Raw genomic sequence first — 21,856 nt, 5'->3', positions numbered from 1 at the left:
CCCTGTGTGCTAAGTAAGGCAGAAGACTAATGGGTGCCTTTGTTGGGATAACAGCGTCCGACGTGGTAGAGACGTAGAGTAGCTGCCAAGTTTCGTAGGTATACGGTGTACATCCAGAAGGGAAATAGGGATAAGTACAAATCTCATAGAAGGACACGCGTCCCTTTCCCTCGAAGCCTATATATGTAAGCAGCGCCGTACATTCGCCCCCGCAACTCCTTCCCCTCAAAGGTTCTCTCTCTCTCTCGCTCTCGCTCATGAAAATTCTGTTGATCTTGTCCTATGCTCTGCTGCCTATGTCCTCGTCTCACCTAGATTCAATTGCTGTTCGTAGGTATGATCATGCCTTCCGCTATGGGCAAACTGACGCAGCCGCCGCCTGCGAAATACGATCTGGTTCTCGATTCAAAGGGTGGCTTGATTCTCATAGAGGATGGAGCAAACAAACAATAGCTGGTAGTTATACCCTGACTTTGCCTCTTCTTCATTTTCTACATCGTTTTTAGTTTATGCAAGTTGCGTGAACAGCTTAATAAGTTAGTGGTATATATAGTACTAGTATATGTATATTTCAGTACAGATTTCTGCTGGTTAAAACTGTGTAGTTGTCCGGGGTTCGCTCGGGATCTTGATCCATCCCTCCGGATAGGGATTCCACGTACGTAGTAGCCCGACGCGCAAATTCCCTCTGTGATTAGCTAGAGATCGATACACGCAAGCGTATGCAACATGGTCAAGCTGAATAACAGATCTGAAACAAACGGTATTCAGATCCACGTTACGATCACGTTAGGTGGAGATCCTTCAGAGGTCTTTAAGATCGTGTTCAGTTTACTAGCATGATGCAAGAATTCTAAGCGTTGCTTTTTGTATTATTATGACAGGATGTAAATGACACAGAGATATAAGAGCAAATCGAGGCCTGTCCGGAACCGCGAGGATGCGCTCATGCCTCAACATATATATGCTCCGCAACTGCTGGTCGAGTCTTCGTCGTCGTCATAATATAAAGCCGATCGAGCCATGGTCTGCTCAAGTGTTCGTCGTTGGCGTCATTTCTCAAAGTCGCAGAAATAGCAACCTTGATACTGGGTCTCGGATGGTCTGAAGAAACATGTACAGTATGTTTCTTCACTAGTACTGGTGAAGATATGTTCAGTGGTGAAACAAGATAAAATTCAGAAGTGGCTCTCAGTAACATATGTTTGGTGTAAATATTTTATGGTCTATATGAGGGCCTAGTGTGTATATGGTATGCGTGTGATGTAGTACGTATTACCCTAGGTCCTATACTGTACTACGTATTGCTTATGTAAGAAAACCGCGCTTGTTTTGCTTTGTTTATTCGGTAACCAGAGATTACATCCTCTTCGTCAAACAAAAAAAGAAATTACATCATGGCCCTGGAGCACCCCCGCACGCGTACAATCGGCCTCGCGTCAACGGTAGCGTGGCGCTAATGGACAGTTATCAGTAGTAGCAACATCATTACAGCAACGTTCAACGCCATGGCCACCTGTAGCCCAGCATGGTTGAGCGATGCCGTCCCCGTGCCCGCCGGCAGGAAGCTAGCTCCTGGCGAGTATTACACCAGGGGCACATCAAGGAGCTTGATGATATCAGAAAAAAGGCCGACCACCGCGTTGAGGGAGAGCAAGGCGTGAGTGAGGGGGTTACCGTGTACGTACACGCGTGATCAGACGGTACAGAGCGGTTGGGCATTTTCTTCTTTTCTTATGCCCAAGGCCGGCGGCTGGGCCTTATTTCTCCCTGCTGGGCGTCTTTTTTTTCAACGGAAAGCTAGCTTGCTGTTTAATTAATTCCATTTCGAAACCAAAGCTTGCTGTTTAATTAGCGGTATTAAAACTTGGTTGAGTTCACGGTCTGGTATGTTTTTTTTCTAGGCTGGTAACAAATCTTAGGGCGTAACTACTTCACTGCTTACATGTAGAAGAACTATGCCAGAAGATGATGTTAAACTAGACACTTTTTGATATAGTAGAAGCGGGACTTGGCGTGACAATTCCGAAATTCGTCCCTGACAGGAATCGAACTCCGGTCGTTAGGGTGCGCCACTGCGACGCCAACCACTGGGCTAAGCCCACGTCATCACATAATTACACATTAGTAGGAAACTAGCTATAAGTGGAATGCATTTTTTTTATGGCGCACCAAATAGACTTCGGAAGGTGCCGCAACGTGTCTCAAAAGGTACCGGGTGTGGTCACACTTGGTGCACTCCCACCCCGGAAGAAGGAATTCCAGGGCATCACTAATTGTGCTCGTCTCCTTGGAGCTATGAAATGAGTGCCAACACTAAGAGTCTTCCAAAATAAATCAATGCCTCCCTCGATTGTGTTTGACAAGATCAAGATGGAAGCAAGACCATGACGTTTCATGGGCGTGAAACATTTCGGTCATCTTTTAGCACGGGAGCAGGCTCGGTGGCTCCCATGTTTTTTTCTCTTTACATTTCTATATGTTGTGCTTTTTTTTTGGCCTAAGGCCTAGATTTCCGTCCTGTTACTCTCCTTCATTTGTTGTCAAATTGTATGTCTCTCTATCTATCATAAAAAAAACACTGCCACCGAAAAGAGAATCTCACCCTCATCGGCGGTGTAGATGGTTGGAATAGAGATAGTAGTTTCTTAAGATGAACAACGAAGGGGAAACGGTCATGGAACTGCCACAAAAACATTTAATTTTTTTTTCAGAGGGTTCACACGTTTCCTTGATGCTAGCATAGAAGGTTCCCTTACTTTTCGAGGAAATAATCAGGGAACTACGCGAAGCTCTCGCAACTTTCCTCAACGCTAGCTAAAATGATAATGATTTTTTGTTAGTTCAAAAACCATGATCAACTAATCTTCATAGCGGATGAAACTGTAATTCTTTTGGAACGCGTAACACTGGTAAAATAAATGGAATAATTGGCTTCGCATAATGATCTGCGTACAACAATGAACTAAAAGAGCAAAGTATGGAATTACTAGGCGGAAACGATGCCCTCTTTCTGGGTTCCATGTTAAATATGTTAGGGAAATATGCTTGTTGTATTACCAGGGGGTCAAAGGCCACAATATATAGTACATGTACAGGTGCACATATGCAGAAAGCCCCCTAACATATGGGGAAACTACAATATACAGATATATACATCTAACACCCCCCCCCCCCCCCCCCCCCGTAAACTCATGGTGGATTCACAACACTGAGTTTGGAGAGTAAGAAATCATGCTGCGCTCGAGTCTGTGCCTTCGTAAAGAAATCCGCCAACTGCAAATCTGAAGACACATAATGAACCGCAACAACATCATCCAGTACCTGTGCACGTGTGTAAAAAGCATCAACACCGATATGCTTGGTCAGCTCATGCTTGACCGGATCACGTGCAATACTGATAGCACCTGTACTGTCAGACAAAAGTGGAGTGGGTGTCGTAACAGATATCCCAAAATCTGCAAGCAACCACCGTAACCAAGTCACCTCAGCAATCAACAAAGCCATAGCCCGCAACTCAGCCTCAACACTCGAACGGGAAACTGCGACCTGTTTCTTCGTCTTCCAAGCAACAAGCGAACCACCAAGAAACACACAGTAAGCAGAAAGCGAACGACGATCCGTAGGATCACTCGCCCACGTAGCATCCGAATAGCACTGGAGCTGGAGAGAGCTGGAACGGGGAAAGAAAAGGCGACGAGTGATCATGCCACGAAGATAACGAAGAACACGGAGGAGATGACTATAGTGAACTGTGGTAGGACATGAGACAAACTGACTCAGAATATGAACAGGATAAGAAATATCAGGACGAGTGACAGCAAGATAAACAAAACTCCCAACAAGATGGCGATAACGGGTGGGATCAGGAAGAGGATCACCATCAGTAGGACGAAGCTTAACATTAAGCTCCATAGGAGTATCGACTGTGCGCTCATCCCCAAGAGCAGCACGAGCAAAAAGATCCTGAATGTACTTTTCCTGAGAGATAGAAAAGCCATCGGAAGTGGAGGAAACCTCAATGCCAAGAAAATAGCGAAGAGGACCAAGAACAGTCATAAGAAACTGATCACGAAGACGAGCCTTGACAAAGGCAATATACTCAGGATCATCACCAGTAATGATCATATCATCAACATAGAGAAGAAGAAGTGTACGTCCACGAGAAGAAGTGTGAACGAAAAGTGCTGGAACATGAAGACTATAAGAGAAACCAGCAGCAGTCACCACAGAGGCAAAGCGCTCAAACCAGGCACGAGGGGCCTGTTTGAGACCATAGCACTACTAGGGAAAAGCCTATAGGTGGAGGCAAGTGGTGCCGGCGCACCACCTTGTGCATGCGCCGGTGGAAAGCATTGCCGGCGCACCACATTTCAGCCGCGCCGGCGATGAAGGGGTACTGCCGGCGCATCTCGGGGAAAGGCTCGCCGGCGCTATTTCCTGGCATGGCCCAGGCCGATTCGGGCCAGGCCCAAGAATCATTGCCGGCGCACCGGCCCAGGGGTGCGCCTGCCGGCGCACCCCTGGGCCGGTGCGCCGGCAATGATTCTTGGGCCTGGCCCGGGGGTGATATAGCCGAAAGGGGTATATGTTGCCGGCGCACCATGGTCCAGGTGCGCCGGCAATAAACCGGCGATTATTTCAGCCACCAACCAGAGCCCACTCACTCACACACTCACTACACTCCACTTCTCCACACAAACCCGAGCCTTCTCCCAACCCAGCTCATTTTTGCCCATTTCTATCCCCAATTTCACCAATTTGACCAAACAAAATCAAAATTTTTGAGCAAATCTTCCCTTCCTACATGCATCTCCCACATCCCCCTATGTAGATCTAGATCTACTATCCCGCATTGACCGCTCAATCTAGATCTAGATCTAGAAAGTCGCTCCATACGCCATTGTCGCGGCGCGTCGTCTCGATCTTATCGACGAATATATCAAACAAATAGGTGATTAATGAACAAATTAAGGAATGAAATCGATGTATGTTGGACATTTGAAGAAAAGCTCTCGTGTGTGGCATATATATATGTTGTGCTTGTGCTTGTGTGTGTGTTGGCGTTGAAAATGAGTTGCCAACGTTGCGCCGAAATGTTGATTCTTCAAGTTTCCGTTTCGGCACATTTACGGCGCTCCTATGTCCTACCGTGTAGGAAGGTCATGCCGAAATTTTCCGTGAAAACTACCGACGGATGCATGGTTCTAATGAATTATGTAATCTTACCATGCAGGCGATAATGGTTATCGAGATGAGTGAAAGCATCGTGATGAGATATCTGAAACACGCGATCATCGACATGTATGAAAATAACCGCACGGAGGTATTGTGTCCGTGCCGGAGATGCAAACGAGGGAAATGGTTTGACCCGTATTCGTGCAAGTTGCGGGGGCACCTGCTCACTAATGGTTTCATGCATGGACACACTCAATGGATGAGTGATGATGGCGCGGAGGTCAATGGGGCGACGGCGGCGGTGGTAAAAATGGCCGGCAAGAAGGAGGGCATCATGATACCGATGACGATGAAGAGTTTGTCGCACATGACGATAACCTTGACGACGACAATAACCTTGACGACGACGAAGAGGTGCCGCTAGCTTCGATCGTGCGGGACCCTCATCTTCAAGATCTGCTTCTCGAAAAGACGAAAGGCGCCAAGCGGAAATCAAAGCTTGAGCAACTCGAGATAGACTCGAATACTCCGTTGTACGACTCGGGTCGCGGGTTGGGGGAGTCTCGCTTGAGAGTAGCTCTCGCTGGGCCGCCGAAGACGGCGAAACACGGATGGACGGACACAAGCGTCGACGACATCCTGGAATACGTGAAAGATCTCCTTCTGCCGGGAACACGTGTCCTGGTAGTCTAGCCGAGGCCTAGAGAATCACGTGCCCTCTCGACTTAGCCCACGACAAGTATCACGCCTGCATCAACGAGGGTATCTTGTATCGCAAGGAGCACATGGACAAGACCAAATGTCCTGTGTGTGAAGCTGAACGGTACAAGAAAGGGAAGAAGAAAGCTCCTCGGAAAGTTGTGTGGTACTTCCCGCTCGCCCCCCGGCTTCAACGGTTCTACGCGGACCGCAAGGAAGCAAAGCTCATGCGGCGGCACGCGAGAAAGAAAGGAGGCAGTGTTGAATGATAAAGAGCGGATTGAGCACCCAGTCTTTGACGCACCCTTCGGATGCAAGCCGGTGGAAAGCATTAGACAATGAATTCGGAAGTTTTGGGGCAGATCCCGAAACATCAGGTTGGGTGCGAGCACGGACGGATTCAATCCGTTCGGAAACCAGAGCAGCACACATAGCACATGGCCCGTGTTTGTATGGATCTACAACCTCCCGCCCTGGCTGTGCATGAAGAGGAAGTACATACAGATGAGTATGCTAATTCAAGGGCCGACACAGCCAGGAAACGATATCAACATGTATCTCGAACTATTAAAGGAGGAGCTTGAAACGTTGTGGGCGGAGGAAGGGGTAGATACATGGGACGCCGTCGCGGAAGAATATTTCCCTTTGAGAGCCGCGTTGATCACGACGGTGCAGGACTACCTCGGATACGGTTACATTTCGTGCCGGGTGTGCCATGGACACAAGGCATGTGTCAGTGCATGGAAGAGACGATGTTTTTGCAGCTTGGTAAGGATGGCTCTTCGAAAACAGTTTACATGGGGCATCGAAGGTGGCTACGAGAAAACTGACCCGTGGAGAAAGCGTGGAGATCTGTTCGATGGTACAAATGAACCCCGAGGACCTCCACGTAAGAAGAGCGGCGAAGAGATCGATACATTACCGAAAGGTTGGAAGGAGTGCCCTGCGCCGGGAAAGATTCGTCAAAAGCACGGAGAGAAGAAGAAGAAAAAGGAAATGACGCCGCTCATTGGTGTATGGAAAAGGAGGTCCGTGTTTTGGGACTTGCCGTACTGGAAAATTCTCGATACACCTCACTGCCTTGATGTCATGCATATTACAAAGAACGTGTGCGAGAGCTTGCTTGGCACTCTTCTCAACATGCCGGACCGGACCAAAGATGGGCCGAAAGCAAGACAGGACCTGAAAGTTTTGGGCATCAGGGAAGAGCTTCAGATCCCGCCGGCCCAAGAGGGACAGTCGGAGGAGGAGGCGGACGGCGGTCAGAAGCGCAAAAGGATTAAGCAGCCAGACTATTACTGTCCCCCTCCGCTTCACTTTTAGTCCGGCCGAGGTCGATCAATTTTTCAATTGCCTTGTAGGAGTCGAGTGCCCTTCGGTTACTCCGGGCTAATAAGCGGATACCTGGACCCCAAGAAACGAAACTTCAGCGGCATGAAGTCTCATGACCATCACGTGATGATGACGCAGATTCTTCCGGTTGCAATCCGAGGTATAATGGATGACCATGTCCGTGCAACGCTGGATCGGGCTCTGTAACTTCTTCGACGTCATAACTCGGAAGTCGATAAGCGTGAAGAAACTCGCAAGGCTCCGGGGAAGAGATCGTGGTGATCCTATGTGAGATGGAGATGTACTTCCCGCTTTGCATTCTTTGACGTGATGGTCCATCTGTTGGTCCATATCATGGATGATATCGTCAGTCTAGGGCCGGCATTCTTACACAACATGATGCCGTTTGAAAGAATGAATGGGGTCATTAAAGGATACGTTCATAACAGGTCACATCCGGATGGAAGCATCGTACAGGGCTGGCTCACCGAAGAGTGCATCTCTTTCTGCACGAATTATCTAGACATCGAGGACCCTGTTGGTTTGCCTCAAAACAAGTACCTCTGTAGGTTCGAGGGAGTAGGCCACAAAAATGGAAGGAAGGAACTGCACGTGCACATGTCTGCTCGGAGTGCCGACTTTGACAGGGCCAACTTAGTAGCGCTACAACACATTGACTTGATCGATCCTTGGTTGAAAGAGCACAAAACCATGATAGAGAACAGTGGCAAGCCGATGATGACGGAAGCAGAAATATACAGAGAGCACAACTCCTCTTTCGCGCTGGTTCAAAGACCACATTGATGCTAATCCCCCACCAATGGATTCTCGACAAGGATAAACTAGTATTGGCCTTGTCACATGGCCCCCGCCCAACATCATGACTTACCAAGCGTACGATATCAACGGGTACACATTCTACACGGAAGAAAAAGACAAGAACAGTGTTTACCGAACTCGGGGGTAACGATGGATTCACGGACGGGTGACGTAAAGACTAGATACTACGGAAGAATCGCGGAAATCTGGGAGCTTAGCTACGCTGGGGAGAAAGTGCCGATGTTCCGTATCAGATGGGCTAAGAGCGTCAGAAAAGAAGACCGGTATTTCACCACCATGTTTCTACCCGAAGCCAACAAATCAAAATCCACGAACGCCACCGCGCAGAATGAGCCATGGGTACTGGCAGAACACGTGCACCAATGCTTCTTCATAACCGACCCATCCAGGCCTAGCCGTGTTATCGTGAGGAGAGGCAAGAGGACCATCGTCGGAATGGATGGAGTCGCCAACGAGGAAGACTTCGAAGGACAAGTCGGAGACCCAATGATGGAAGAATCCGAGGATGAAGACACAACATACACCACAAGAAGAAGCGGGACCACGCTACCGAGGTCGGTCGACCCTTCAAAAGAAGAAGTCACGACACGGGGCTAAATTATTCAACGACGAGCAAGAAAAGCAAGAAGAAAGCGAAACACTCTTCTCAATCGATGATGTAAAAATTTATTTGCAAACTATAACTCATATTTTGTGTAATTCATAACTACTCATATGGTCATGGCCAATATTTTATGTATGACTAATTAATATTGTGTTGGTCAATATTTTGTGTATGTATATATAACTCATATTTTTTTGTAATGCCTAATTAACTCATATTGCTTTGTTATTATCTTGAAAAGAGAAGGAAAAAAATAGTATAGGATTTGTGGGAAAAGAAAATAAACATAAAAGAAAGTGAAAAGAAATAAAGAAAAGAAGAAAAATAAAATAAAATAGAAAAAGGAAATGTTTTAGAAAAGGAAAAAAATAGTATAGGATTTGTGTTGGTCAATATTTTATGCATGCATGTATATATAACTCATATCTTCATGTTTTTACATAACTCATGCATATTGCTTTGTTATTATCTTAAAAAGATAAGAACATAAATATAATGCATAACTCATTTTTTGTAGATGATTTGGGAGGAAAGAAAATAAACATAAAATAAAGTGAAAACAAATAAAGAAATGAAGAAAAAGTAAAAGTAAAATAGAAAAGGAAATGGCCAGCCGAGGGCTGGTGGGGGCTAAGTCCCACGTATAGCCGGACCCATGTTATTGCCGGCGCACCACCTGTTTGGTTCGCCGGGGGTAGAGTTGTCCCCGGCGAACCAAACAGGTGGTGCGCCGGCAATAACATGGGTCCGGCTATACGTGGGACTTAGCCGCACCGCGTGTGTCGATCCTCTTCCCACCGGTCACAATCTCACGCGCCCTAGCACACGCCGAACCCTAGCACCGCCCTGCGCCGTCGTCGACCTCGCGACACGCCGGAGCCGCCACGCAAGGAGGAGCAGGGCGTCGCCGCGGAGAGGAGGGGGAGGGCGTCACGCGCCGGCCACCGTCGCGGAGAGGAGGAGGAGGCCGTTGCGCGCCACCATCGCCGGCCACCGTCGCGGAGAGGAGCGACGGGCGTCGCCGGCCATCGCCGTTGGTAAGAACCTCTCTCCCTTCCCCTCTTCCTTCCCCTCTCCATCCCCCTCTTCCTTCCCTCTCCATCCCCCTCTTCCTTCCCTCTCTCTGCGCCGTTGTTCTTGCAGTAGTTGAATTCGATCTTGCGCCGATTCTTGTATTACTCATATAAAAATTTATTTGATGCCACTGTACCCTTGCAAATTTGCTACTGCTCATGCTCAATTTGCTATATATTCATGCTCAATTTGCTACTGCTCATGCTCAATTTGCTACTGCTCATGCTCAATTTGATTTCAATTTGCTACTGCTCATGCTCAATTTGCTATATATTCATGTTAAAGAATTAAATAAATGCAATAGCAGGTGAAAGAGTCAATTTTGAAGTTCAAATTTGAAAAATTAAGCACATCATTGTCTATATGAGTTAAGTACTTAGGTTGATTAGTTAGTTTTACTCAATGTTGTGCTCATGATGAAATGCAGTAATCGGGGTTCATAAAATGATGAAATGCAGTAGCAAATGATGAAATGCAGTAGAAAATGATGAAATGCACTCATATTCATTCTCTGGTTTGAAATTTTGAGAGAGCACTAAAATAAATTGCTACTGGTTCATTTAAATGTAGTGCCTTCTATGGCAATGCTATTAAATGTTGGCTGCCTGAAATTCTATAAATTCTCTAGATGTTGGCTGGTTGATATAGCAATAATGCTCTCTGGTTCATTTAAAAAATGATGAAATGAACACGTTAGGGTTCAATTCATTCTGTTTCATTTAAAACAAAATAAAAATGATGTACATGGTTCTCTGGTTCATGCTTATGCTACTGGAATCAAGTTGAAAATGAACTTTATATATGTTGGTTTAGTTGGTTTAGATGAAATGCAAATGAAGTAGCTAGCTAGGTTCATGTTTCTTAGGTATGTTCATAATAATATGATGGTTCTCTGGTCAAAATAATTTAGTAGGTTTAGTTAATAAAATTTGCTAGCAGTACATGGTTCATTTAAATTAAATGAACACTAGTTGGCAGTAGCAAATGCTACTACTGGTTTAGCTACTGGTTTACTTAATTTAAGAAGAAGAAGTGCTATGTTCATTCTCTGGTTCATTTAAAATTGTGTTTTTGCAAATATATGATTTGCTTTGTTGCAAATGGACAGTAGCTAGCTAGGTTCATTTAGTTGATTTATAATTGGAGCTTTCTGATAATCCACAAATGAGAAATGACACATGTGAGCTTCTCTGGTTCATTTAAAAGAAAATGAAAATTGGTGCTATGTTCCTTATCTGGTTCATTTAAAACAAAATGAAAATGATAAGGTACCTAGTGTATTTTGTATAAGTGTGGGTACAAGCTCTCTGCCATTTATGCTCTCATGCTCATGCTACTGTCAAATTATGTTAGCAATAAAAATAAAATGCTTTAATAAAATGCTTTATAAACTAAGTCTTTGTTGAAAAAGAAATTGAGTTGGGCTGTGGAAATGCTCTGGTTCCAGAGAAAATGCTCTCTGCCATTTATGCTCTCATGCTCATGCTACTGTCAATGCAATGAAAATTGATTTTGTTTATTATAGTGTAAATGAAATGTAGCTGATATGTGAATTTCTGTTGTAATTAAGCGATAATGCTGCCAGGGATGCCGGGGATGTAAAATGCTCACTATCTTGGTTGTAGTACATGCAATGCTGCTGCTACTATTTGCTACTATTGTTGCTTTGCTACATTTTGAGTTATGTAACTTGAGAGTTAAGATGTTTCTGCTACTATTGTTGCTGCTACATTTTGAGTTATGTAATTGGAGAAAATTCCTATATGTGAATTGCATTTCTGTTACAGGGATTGAGTTGCTATTGAGTGCCGGAATGTCGATTCATTTCCGTTCCGGCAATTCTAGCACTCGGCATGACCAATTTTTAGCAAAGGTCATGCCGAATTTTTCCGTGAATTCTAACTCTTTTTCATCTTCTATTAGTGCAAGCCACCATGTCGTCTCAAGAAGAGTTAGAGGAGCACTACAATAGGCACTTCTTTAGGACGGAGGAGGATGCCGAGGCCGCTGGTGTTGGCGGCGACGAGGACCATGAGATGGAGGATGCCGCTGGGGGTAGTGCCGACGAGCCGAGCGGCAACGAGGCAAGCGCCGCCGCCAGGGGTAGTACCTACGAGCCTAGCGGCGATGAGGCAACCGGCGCCGCCGGGGGTGGCGGCGAGACAAGCGGCGACGATCCTAGCGCCGCCGCCGGGAGTAGTGGCACCGGGACAAGTGGAGCCAAGAGGCCGCGGAAGGCAAGGCGCCAAAACACGGTCGGCACCGGCAGAGACACGATCACAGAGGTGGACCCCGCCGGTGGTTTGCCGGTGTTGCCTAAGGATGTTGCCAAGGGGTACGGCAACCAAGCGGCATGTATCCTCCGAGAGGTCGTCAATCTCAACGAGACGGACCTCCGAGCTGAGAGCAAAGCGCCTTTGCGAGCCCAGCTCATTGCGAGGTTGCACGCACGATACAAGTTCCTAGGCGACTACGCCTCCAGTCATCAAACCAACAACATTGTGAACTCACAAGCCCTCCCGACGTTCACCAAACACCTCAGCAGCTATAAGTACATGGTGCGGAGGCTGATTGCTGAGGGCAAAGGTTTCGAAGAGGTCCACTCCGCCTTTCCGCATGTCACCCAGGCGGACTTTGATGCTTTTGTGGCCAATGAAGAGCTACAAGCAACCAAGAATCGCAAGTTGTGGGGGAAGGAAATGCGGGAGCTTAACATCGGCAACCACAACCTTGGGAGCCGTGGGTACGAGGGAAAGGAGCCCTATTGGGCGAAGGAGGACGAGGCGTATGTAAATGCCGGCATTGAGAACCCTGGCTCAAGTACAAGGACCCGCTTGAAAGAAGATTCATCAGGTCCCGGTACCATAAGAAGAAACTAACCGGGGAACTTGTCACGGACCCGAAGGTCGTAACCGACATAATTTGGTTCACGAACGACCAGAAGGTCCTGGCGTTGGAGAAAAAACTGGTAAGCAATTTACCGGTTTTATTAGATTAAGTATCGTTCATATAATAGTAGCAACATTTCTAAATGGTTCGCGTTTCTTCCGCAGGAAGAAGAAAGACAAAGACTTTCTCAAGCCTCCCAAGGTGACGAAGGCTCCTCGTCCCAGCGTCGACGGGCAGGGTAGCACTGGGACAAGCCTCTCGTACGGGCGCTAAACATCGTTAATGAGCATTCACCGACGAGAAGGCCGCATAGAGGCCGTGTGGCTGGCGCCGGTACAGGCTACAAGCATGGTCACTATGGCTTGTCGTCTGCGGCCGATAAAAATGCGCGTAATGAGAGGAAGCAGCGGGAGGCGGAGGAAATGAGGGAGTCAATCCTAGCCCAAGTCCAAGCTGGTTTGGTACCGCAACTGGTACCGCAACTCAAAGCTACACTCGTACCTGAAGTCAAAGCTGAAGTCGCCGCTGGAGTCCAAGCAGATTTCAACGCTATGCAAGCGTGGTATGAGGGTGGCAAACAAGGCCCCCCGAAAATGCAAGTGGTTAGCTTCAACGGCAGCAACTCGATGGTGCCGCCGTCCGCCGGCAATGACAATGTTATAATGGAGACTCCTCCGGCCGCCGGCAATGTCGCTGGTGCTAGGGATTCACCGTCCATGCTGGGTAGCAGCCCCTCCGTCACTTGCACGCCCGCCGCCGCATGTGCTGGCCCGTCGACATTAGCCGAGCTCAACGCCCTCACGGTAATTAACTAATGTGTACATCAAGTTAATATATTAGTTTCGTCATCCTTGCCCTCTCTCTAACGCCATACACATGTTCTCGCAGCGCTCTCGACGCCATGCACCTTTTTGATGAGAGTAAACGACGAACTCAAAGACGTCGCGAGGGTCCATCATTCGGCCCCTGGATAAGAAGTGGCACACCCGAGATATGGCGGATGACGTTTACCGGGTTGAAGTGGATCGGGCGTTACCGGGCTATGAGGATTTGTTTCCTCCTAATCAACCGCATGGTGCCGATGACGATAGCCCGTTGAATCTGGCCTCACTGAAGGGTTGGGTACTGCTATGGCCGAAGACCCTAATTCGGATCAACACCTACTCGGGGTCGACGGCAAGCAAAGACAAGCACCTTGCGGCGCCACATGTCGGCGTCCCTCCACGACAGCCAGCGGCGCCCGTGGTCATCGCCCCACCAGAACGGCCCGCTGCGCCGAGAGGTCAGCGCCCCACCACAACAGCCAGCTGCGCCGAGGCCGAGGAATATGAACGTGACAACTTCCAATGGGATATTCCTACGTCTTCACAAGTTGTCCATGAGGATGCGCCGGGCTTCAAATATGTGTGCTCCAAGAAGCTGTTCGATTCTCAAGAAACGGCTGATGAGGAGGAAAATCCTGAGGAGGTCGCCACCGCCGCCGTCAAAAATATGTTGAGCCCAAACACACTCCGTGCTACGGCCACTACGGCGATGGATGGTCCAGCACTACAACCCAAGAAGAGGAAGAGGGCAAATAAGAAGGACGCCCAAGACAAGGCGGCGGCGGCCAAATCCAAGGACAAGGTCCCACTCCTTGACAAGTTGCCAAACAATTGGCGACCTCTGCATCACTTGGGTCAACCGATGCTGCCGGAGCATGTCGTGAAGAAACTCACCCCGGATATGAGGAGCTTGCATGAGACTGTCTTGCATGTGGAGAACCTTCTTCTCAAATCAAAAGATCCTGGTTACCCTCTCTTCGTGGCGAAGGTGCCAACTGGCATGAACTTCGTCGAGAAGTACCCCGCGGACTTGTGCTTCATCCGGTTCAACGACATCTTCAGCATCTATCGCATGCAAGCGCTCCACTTTAGTGTGGTTCGCCTAGTTGCTCTTAGCATGTCTTCCCAGATTGTTAAGGAGGGGACGCCGACCATCGCGATCATGGACCCCTTCTATATGCGGGAGAGCAACATGTGCAACCCAGGGGATCACGCGATTGCCACCCCGGAGGTCGAGGATTTCATGCTGGCGAACATTAAGAAGGGCGCCATTCTCATCCCTTACTTCCCCGAGTAAGTAATCACTCGCTAGTCCCCCATCACCATTCTATCCTATATCTCCATTTGCATTTCCAAAGGTTAATCCGTGTGTTTTCCGCAGAGACAAGTTCTGCACCCTCATCGTCGTGCACCCGCAACACTCGCATGCAATCTATCTCGACTCGGGTAGGGACCGCAAGAAAGACTACTCCCACATCAGGGCCCTTCTCAATGATGCTCTCACCGGCTTCGCCAACAAGGCAGGCCCCCTCAAAGTAGAGAGGAAATCCCGAGGAGGCTTCGTCTTAACCCACACAACCAACTTCCCTGCCTCGGGCGATCGACGCCCGACAATGGGATGGACGCGTGGTACGCCATCCTTCGGATGCGGGAGTACATAAAGTACGCAGATGACATGTTGCTGCCAGATAATCTCAGAAACAGGTTTGCAAACATGGCGGATGTCCCGATAGAGAGATTAGAAAGAACTGGGGTCGCATCCAGCGGTTCATTTGCACGATAATCCTGCAGGATGTCAACAATAGGTCTGGCGAGTTCTTCTACGGCTATGGTCTACCACCTAATGACGAGATAGACCTCCGCTTGGAGATGTCGCGTGATGAGAGGCCGTTCAACTCGCTTGAGGGCTGCCGTCCATTCCCCCCTAGGCGTACAACCTGATCCTACGACGGGAACACTTGCTAAAGCTTGAACGATATGTCCTTGAACTTCCGTCTTGTAATAATTGTTATATATTCCCATAGAATCGACTAGTTGCTTTTATTTAGTTGTATGAATGTGCATGTGAACATGTGTCTGTAGTTTCATTTACTTTGCTATATATTTCAAGATTATGGCGTACATAGCTTAATAATTATTTGCATTTACTCGACCACTACTTGCCTCGTATTTGGAGTTCGCCGATGATTAGAATGTTCGGTCAATCGTACACTCGGGGTGGAGCAAGTGAGCCTTGGTGCGACGGCCACAAGTATCAATCTATTGTGCATCCTACCTAGCCTCACTGACTCCATCCCTGGATGTTAATATTTGTTTCGACCGACAAAGTATGAGGCACGCTATTTAATTCGTACTACTTGTCTTCTATTTGAGTTCGCACTTCTTAATTGCATTGGCCGATGATTAAAATGTTCGGTCACTTGTACACTCTGGGGTGGGGCCAGTGAGGCTTGGTGTGATGGCCACAAATATCAATCTATTGTGCATCCTACCTAGCCTCACTGACCCCATCCCTGTATGTTATTATTTATTTCGACCAACAAAGTATGAGGCACATGCTATTTAGTTCATACTACTTGTCTCTTATTTGAGTTGGCACTTGTTCATTGCATTGGTACTAACGTTTTACTTGTCTTGTGAATGGAGATGCCGACGACATATGTCGTGTACAAGGAGGGTTCCTGGAGTCTACGACGGCGGGAGGACTGTCGGAGACAGGTGCACCGTTCAGCGGCAACAGCTACAAGGGATACCCCACTAGGGTGGAGGCGGAAGGAAGATACGCCCGTTATCTAGCGGGAGAGATGAGGGACATGAGGAGGAACCGGATGAAGACCATGGCCTTCGTGATGATGGTCATGACCATGTTGGTCATGTTCTATGTGATTCTAGTTTAGGTTAGGACCTACATTGTGAGGTGTATGACGATACTTGTGACGACTATGTACCAAGACTTCTAACTTTGTGAAACTTCGCCGTTCGGTGTTGCATATGCACATGTGTTGTATGAATCAACACATTCCGAAACGAGACTTGCGTATTTGTGTACTGATACTGAAATGAAACTTGGCTCTCTATGTGCTTCTCATATTGCATGTAATACTGTATAAATATGAACTGCGTTGTAAATATATACTGCTGTCAAAATTGTATTGTAATATGCTGGAAAAAAGTGGAAAAAAGAATTTTCGAATTAATTGCCGGCGCACCTAAATGAAACATTGCCGGCGCACGTGGCATGCGCCAGTGCTGGATGCACTACTGCCGGCGCACCTGATTGTGCGCCGGTGGAATAGATCTTTGCCGGCGAAGCAGGGTGGTGCGCCGGCAGTAGCTGATATATCGCCGGCGCACAGCCTGGTGCGCCGGCAGTGTCCGTTTATCACCGGCGCGTTCGCACCGGCGGGCTCGTGGTGTGCCGGCAATGGGGGTTTTAGGTGCGCCGGCAATGGGCCTTTCCCTAGTAGTGTAGAGAGAACGTCGAAGACGACAAACCATCCCATCGGGAACAGGATACCCAGGAGGAGGCTGCATGTAAACCTCCTCACTCAACTCGCCATTAAGAAAAGCATTCTGAACATCAAGTTGGGAGACAGACCAGCGGCGAACAGAAGCAACAGCAAGAACGGTACGCACAGTAGTTATATGAGCCACAGGGGCAAAAGTCTCATCATAGTCACGGCCGTGCTCCTGCTGAAAGCCACGAGCCACAAGACGCGCTTTATATCGCTCAAGAGATCCATCAGAACGAGTCTTAATTTTATAGACCCACTTACACGTGGTAGGACGAACACCAGAAGGTGGAGAAACAAGATCCCAAGTGCCAGTGCGCTCAAGCGCAGCGATCTCCTCAGCCATGGCAAGCTGCCATTCAGGATGACGCTAGACATCCCGATAAGAAGTCGGCTCGGAAACGACAGAGAGATCATACTGACTAGGAGAGTAACGAGCTGGAGCACGACGCTGACGGACAGGCCGTGAAGGGGGAAGGTCATCAGCAGAGGACTGATACGTCCAAAACGTATCTACTTTCCCGAACACTTTTGCTATTGTTTTGCCTCTAATTTGTGTATTTTGGATACAACTAACACGGACTAACGCTGTTTTCAGCAGAATTGCTCTGGTGTCTCGTTTTTGTGCAGAAATTCAACTTTCGGGAAAATCCTCGGAATTTATACCAAAGGGCCTATTTTACCAGAAGAATCACGGAGCCAGAAGGGCAGGCCTGGGGGAGGCCCAGGGCCCCCAGACGCTAGGCCGGCGCGGCCTGGAGGGGGGGCGCGCCGCCCTAGCGTGTGGCCCCCTCGGCTGCCCTCTGACGCCCTCCTCTGGACTACTTAAGGGTTTCGATCTAAAAACGCGAGGAGAGAAGTCGAAGTCGCCAGAAACCATCCAGTACGCCGCCACCATCGCGAAACTCCGTCTCGGGACCAGAAACTCCGTTCCGGCACTCCGCCGGGACGGGGAATTGGAGGAGATCATCACCATCATCACCACCGATGCCTCTCAATCGACCAGCAATGTTTCCCCCATCCATGTGTGAGTAATTCCCCCGCTGTAGGCTGAAGGGGATGGTAGGGATTGGATGAGATTGGTCATGTAATAGCATAAGATTGTTAGGGCATAGTGCCTAGTGTCCGTAATTGGTACTTTGATGATATTGTTGCAAATTGTTATGCTTAATGCTTGTCACTAGGGCCCGAGTGCCATGATCTCAGATCTGAACATGTTATTGTTTCATGATGATGTGCATTGTTTTATGATCTTACCTGCAAGTTGTATACACATGTCGCTGTCCGGAACCCGAGGCCCCAAAGTGACAGAAATTGGGACAACCGGAGGGGAAGGCAGTGATGTGAGGATCACATGTGTTCACGGAGTGTTAATGCTTTGCTCCGGTACTCTATTAAAAGGAGTACCTTAATTTCCAGTAGATTCCCTAGAGGCCCGGCTGCCACCGGCTGGTAGGACAAAATATGTTGTGCAAGTTTCTCATTGCGAGCACGTACGACTATATACGGAACACATGACTATGGATTGCTTAGTACTTGGACACCGTTTTATTATTATCTGCAAATTCCTTGCTTTGATTGTTACATGAGTTTCTCTCATCCATGCAACGCCCGTCATCCATCCCCGTGCCTACAGTATTTTAATCCTGCTGTTTACTATAATCACTACTGCTGTCTTTGTTACTCTGCTGCTGTTATTTCACTACTACTACTGCTATAAACTGTTACTACTGATAAACTCTTGCAAGCAAGTCTGTTTCTAGGTGCAGCTGAATTGACAACTCCGCTGTTATGGCTTTCAAGTATTCTTTGTCTCCCCTTGTGTCGAATCAATAAATTGGGTTTTACTTCCCGCGAAGACTGTTGCCATCCCCTATACTTGTGGGTCATCAAGACTATTTTCTGGCGCCGTTGCCGGGGAGCATAGCTTTATTTGGAAGTTCACTTGGATTGATATTGTTCGCTGCAAATTCTCCATCATGGGTAAATCTCGCGATCCTAAAGTCGCCATATTACCATCCACTACAAGAAAAGGTACAACTCTGAGTACCTCTGCTACTCTTGATTCACCATCTGTGATAAGTCAACTTGTTTCACCGCCGCAAGCTTCACTTGCTGGTACTTCTGCTGAATCTGAAAACTCTTATAATATTGATAATGTTTCTGCTGTGCTTGATGATAGTGGTTCATTGGGATTCTTTCTAGATGCTACAATTGCTAGGTCTAGATAGATTGAAAATACTGAAACTCCTAATGAAAATGCTGCTACACCTGTTAATTCACCTGAGTCTGTTGATTATTCTAGTGATGATCCTGATGAGGATTATGTGGAACTTGATGATGATTTTATTGATAAATGTAATGCTATTACTGATGCAAAAAAAATTAAAAAGTTTCTCGCAGAACATACTGTTAGATATAAGCTATCTCCTGATCCTAAATTTTCCACATCTCCTATAAACATTAAGGATAAAGATTATGATTTTTCTCTTGATCTATCTCATATAGCTATTGTTGAGAAAACACCCTTTTGTGGTACTGAAAAAGAAAGTGCTGTAGAACACATGAATGAACTCTCTTCTATGAGTAGCTTGTTTTCTGATGATGTCAAGATGCGTACTTATTTTGTTGCTAAAAATTTTCCTTTCTCATTAAAGGATGATGCTAAAACTTGGTATAATAGTTTGCCTCCTGGTTCTATTAATAGTCCAAGTGATTTGCTTGATGTTTTCTTTCGGAAATACTTTCCTGCTAGTGCTCAACATGATGCTTTGTAGAAAATTTATAGCTTTGACCAGGAAGATGGAGAGAAATTGCCTGAGGCATGGGAAAGATTTTGCTCTCTTATCAGAGCTCGACCTGGACATGATTTAGAAAAGCATGATTTACTTGATATATTTTATAGTGGACTAACCGTTGAGTCTAGAGCATATTTGGATAGTTGTGCTGGTTGTGTTTTCAGGAAAAGAACTCCAGACAAAGCTGAAGAATTATTGGCTAAAATAGGCTGGAATCATGATGATTGGAATACACCTGAACCAACTCTGGCGCCGATATTGAAGAAGAGGGGTTTAATTAAATTAAATGATGAAGATATGAGGGAAGCCAAGAAATCTCTTAAGGAGAAATGTATTAAATCTGAAGATGTGAAGAATTTACCTCCCATAGAAGATTTATGCAAGATAATTCCCCCTTCATCCATGATTGAGGTAAACTCTCTTCAACGCTTTACTAGGGAAGATATTCCATATTCGAAATCTCCTGCTCAATGCTTAGATGAGTTTGATAATTATATTGTTAAGCAAGAAAATTTTAATATGAGAGTAGAGAATCATCTAATGGAAAATTCTCAAGCTATTAGCAATTTGCATGATATTGTGGAGAGAACCTCCAATGATGTTAAGATGCTTGTTAAACATTTTCATATGGTTCAAACTAAAATTGATCAACTCACTAAAGTGCAAAATGACTTGTTAAAAAATAATTCTAAAGAGAAACATGCTTATGAAGTAACAACTAGAGGCGGTGTTTCTACTCAGGATCCTCTATATCCTGAAGGGCATCCCAAAAGATTTGAACAAGATTCTCAACGAATTGAACCTAGTGCTCCTTCTAAGAAAAAGAAGAAGAAACATAAAAATGTTGTAGAATCCTCTGAACCTGTTAATGATCCTAATAGTATTTTTATTTCTGGTGCTGAAACTGAAAGTGGTAATGAACATGATAAAGATAATGATAAGAATGATGCTTCTGATAAAGAAGAAGTTGAAGATGAACCTGAAAAGCATGCTAAAAATAAAAAGTATACTAAAGAAGATTTTACTACTAAGAAACATGGTAATGAAAGAGAACCATGGGTCCAAAAGCAAATGCCTTTTCCTGCTAAGAAACTAAAATCAAAGGAAGAAGAACACTATAATAAATTTTGCGATTGGATGAAACCTTTATTCTTGCAAATCCCTTTGACTGATGCTATTAAATTGCCACCTTATTCAAAGTATATGAAAGATATTGTCTCTAACAAAAGGAAAATTCCTAATGAGGAGATTTCCACATGCTCACTAAAATCGTTGTTGAGAGCTTTAAGTTCAACAACAAGCACTATCACCCGACAGTTACATTCAAGATCTATGGTAATCCTGTTACTATGAAGTTGGAAGATTTTTGTATTGCATTGGATATTGCCCCTGTAGGTACAACGAAGAGGATCGAGGACAATCCCAGGGCTTTGCTTGAGCTCTATCGAGAGATCACCAATGATGATTTCCGCACCATTCAGCGTGGCAAGATAAGAAATATCCAACTCCCCGCCATTAAGTATTTTGCTTATTACCTTGCTACTAGCATTATTGGTAGGGAGAACACTAGCAATATTTCTAGCTATCATCTTGCTTTCTTAATTGCTGCACTCACTGAAGAGACACCTTATCATCTTGGTGCTCTTGTTGCTCGCCGCTTGTCTAACAGGGGGCCTATTTTTGGAGGAATTATTGCATCGCGCATTTTAGCATATCTAGACCTTCCTCTTGACCCTACTGATGTGAAATTAACTCCTATAAGACTTGATATTGCTGCTATGAAGAGTCATCAATTTGTTCCAGCTGACTCTAATTTAGATAATATGGTCTATAGAATGTTGTTTTCTGACGGGGATGAGAGGGAAATCCCTTTGCCGCAGCAAGATTTGTTCAGTATTGACAGGAAACCATGGTCGCACTCTAAGGAGGAGGTGGATGAGAAAATGAAGATACAAGGCTTCCACCAGCAGCCTGACTCCGAGGACGCCGAGCCCTCCTACGACTACACCGTCACGTATCCGGGTGCTTCTTCCAGCACATACCCCGAATATGATCCATCCTCATCGTACTACGGAGGTGCTACTTCATGGGCACCATGGGATTGAA

At 46.4% G+C, this 21,856-nt stretch overlaps 1 long non-coding RNA gene across 1 annotated transcript; it reads left to right on the top strand.

Annotated features, from left to right (window-relative positions):
- Positions 1 to 237: 237 nt before the first annotated feature.
- LOC127329668 (uncharacterized) lies at positions 238 to 1,344 on the top strand. The gene is made up of 2 exons (XR_007868987.2): positions 238 to 456; positions 885 to 1,344. It is a non-coding gene; the product is annotated as an uncharacterized lncRNA (long non-coding RNA).
- The last annotated feature ends 20,512 nt before the right edge of the window (positions 1,345 to 21,856 follow it).

The sequence above is a fragment of the Lolium perenne genome, chromosome 2 (genome assembly GCF_019359855.2).
Source record: "Lolium perenne isolate Kyuss_39 chromosome 2, Kyuss_2.0, whole genome shotgun sequence".
Lineage (NCBI taxonomy): Eukaryota > Viridiplantae > Streptophyta > Magnoliopsida > Poales > Poaceae > Lolium > Lolium perenne.
The sequence above is the reverse complement of the archived record's forward strand: the minus strand, read 5'-3'. Positions and strand labels throughout refer to the sequence as shown.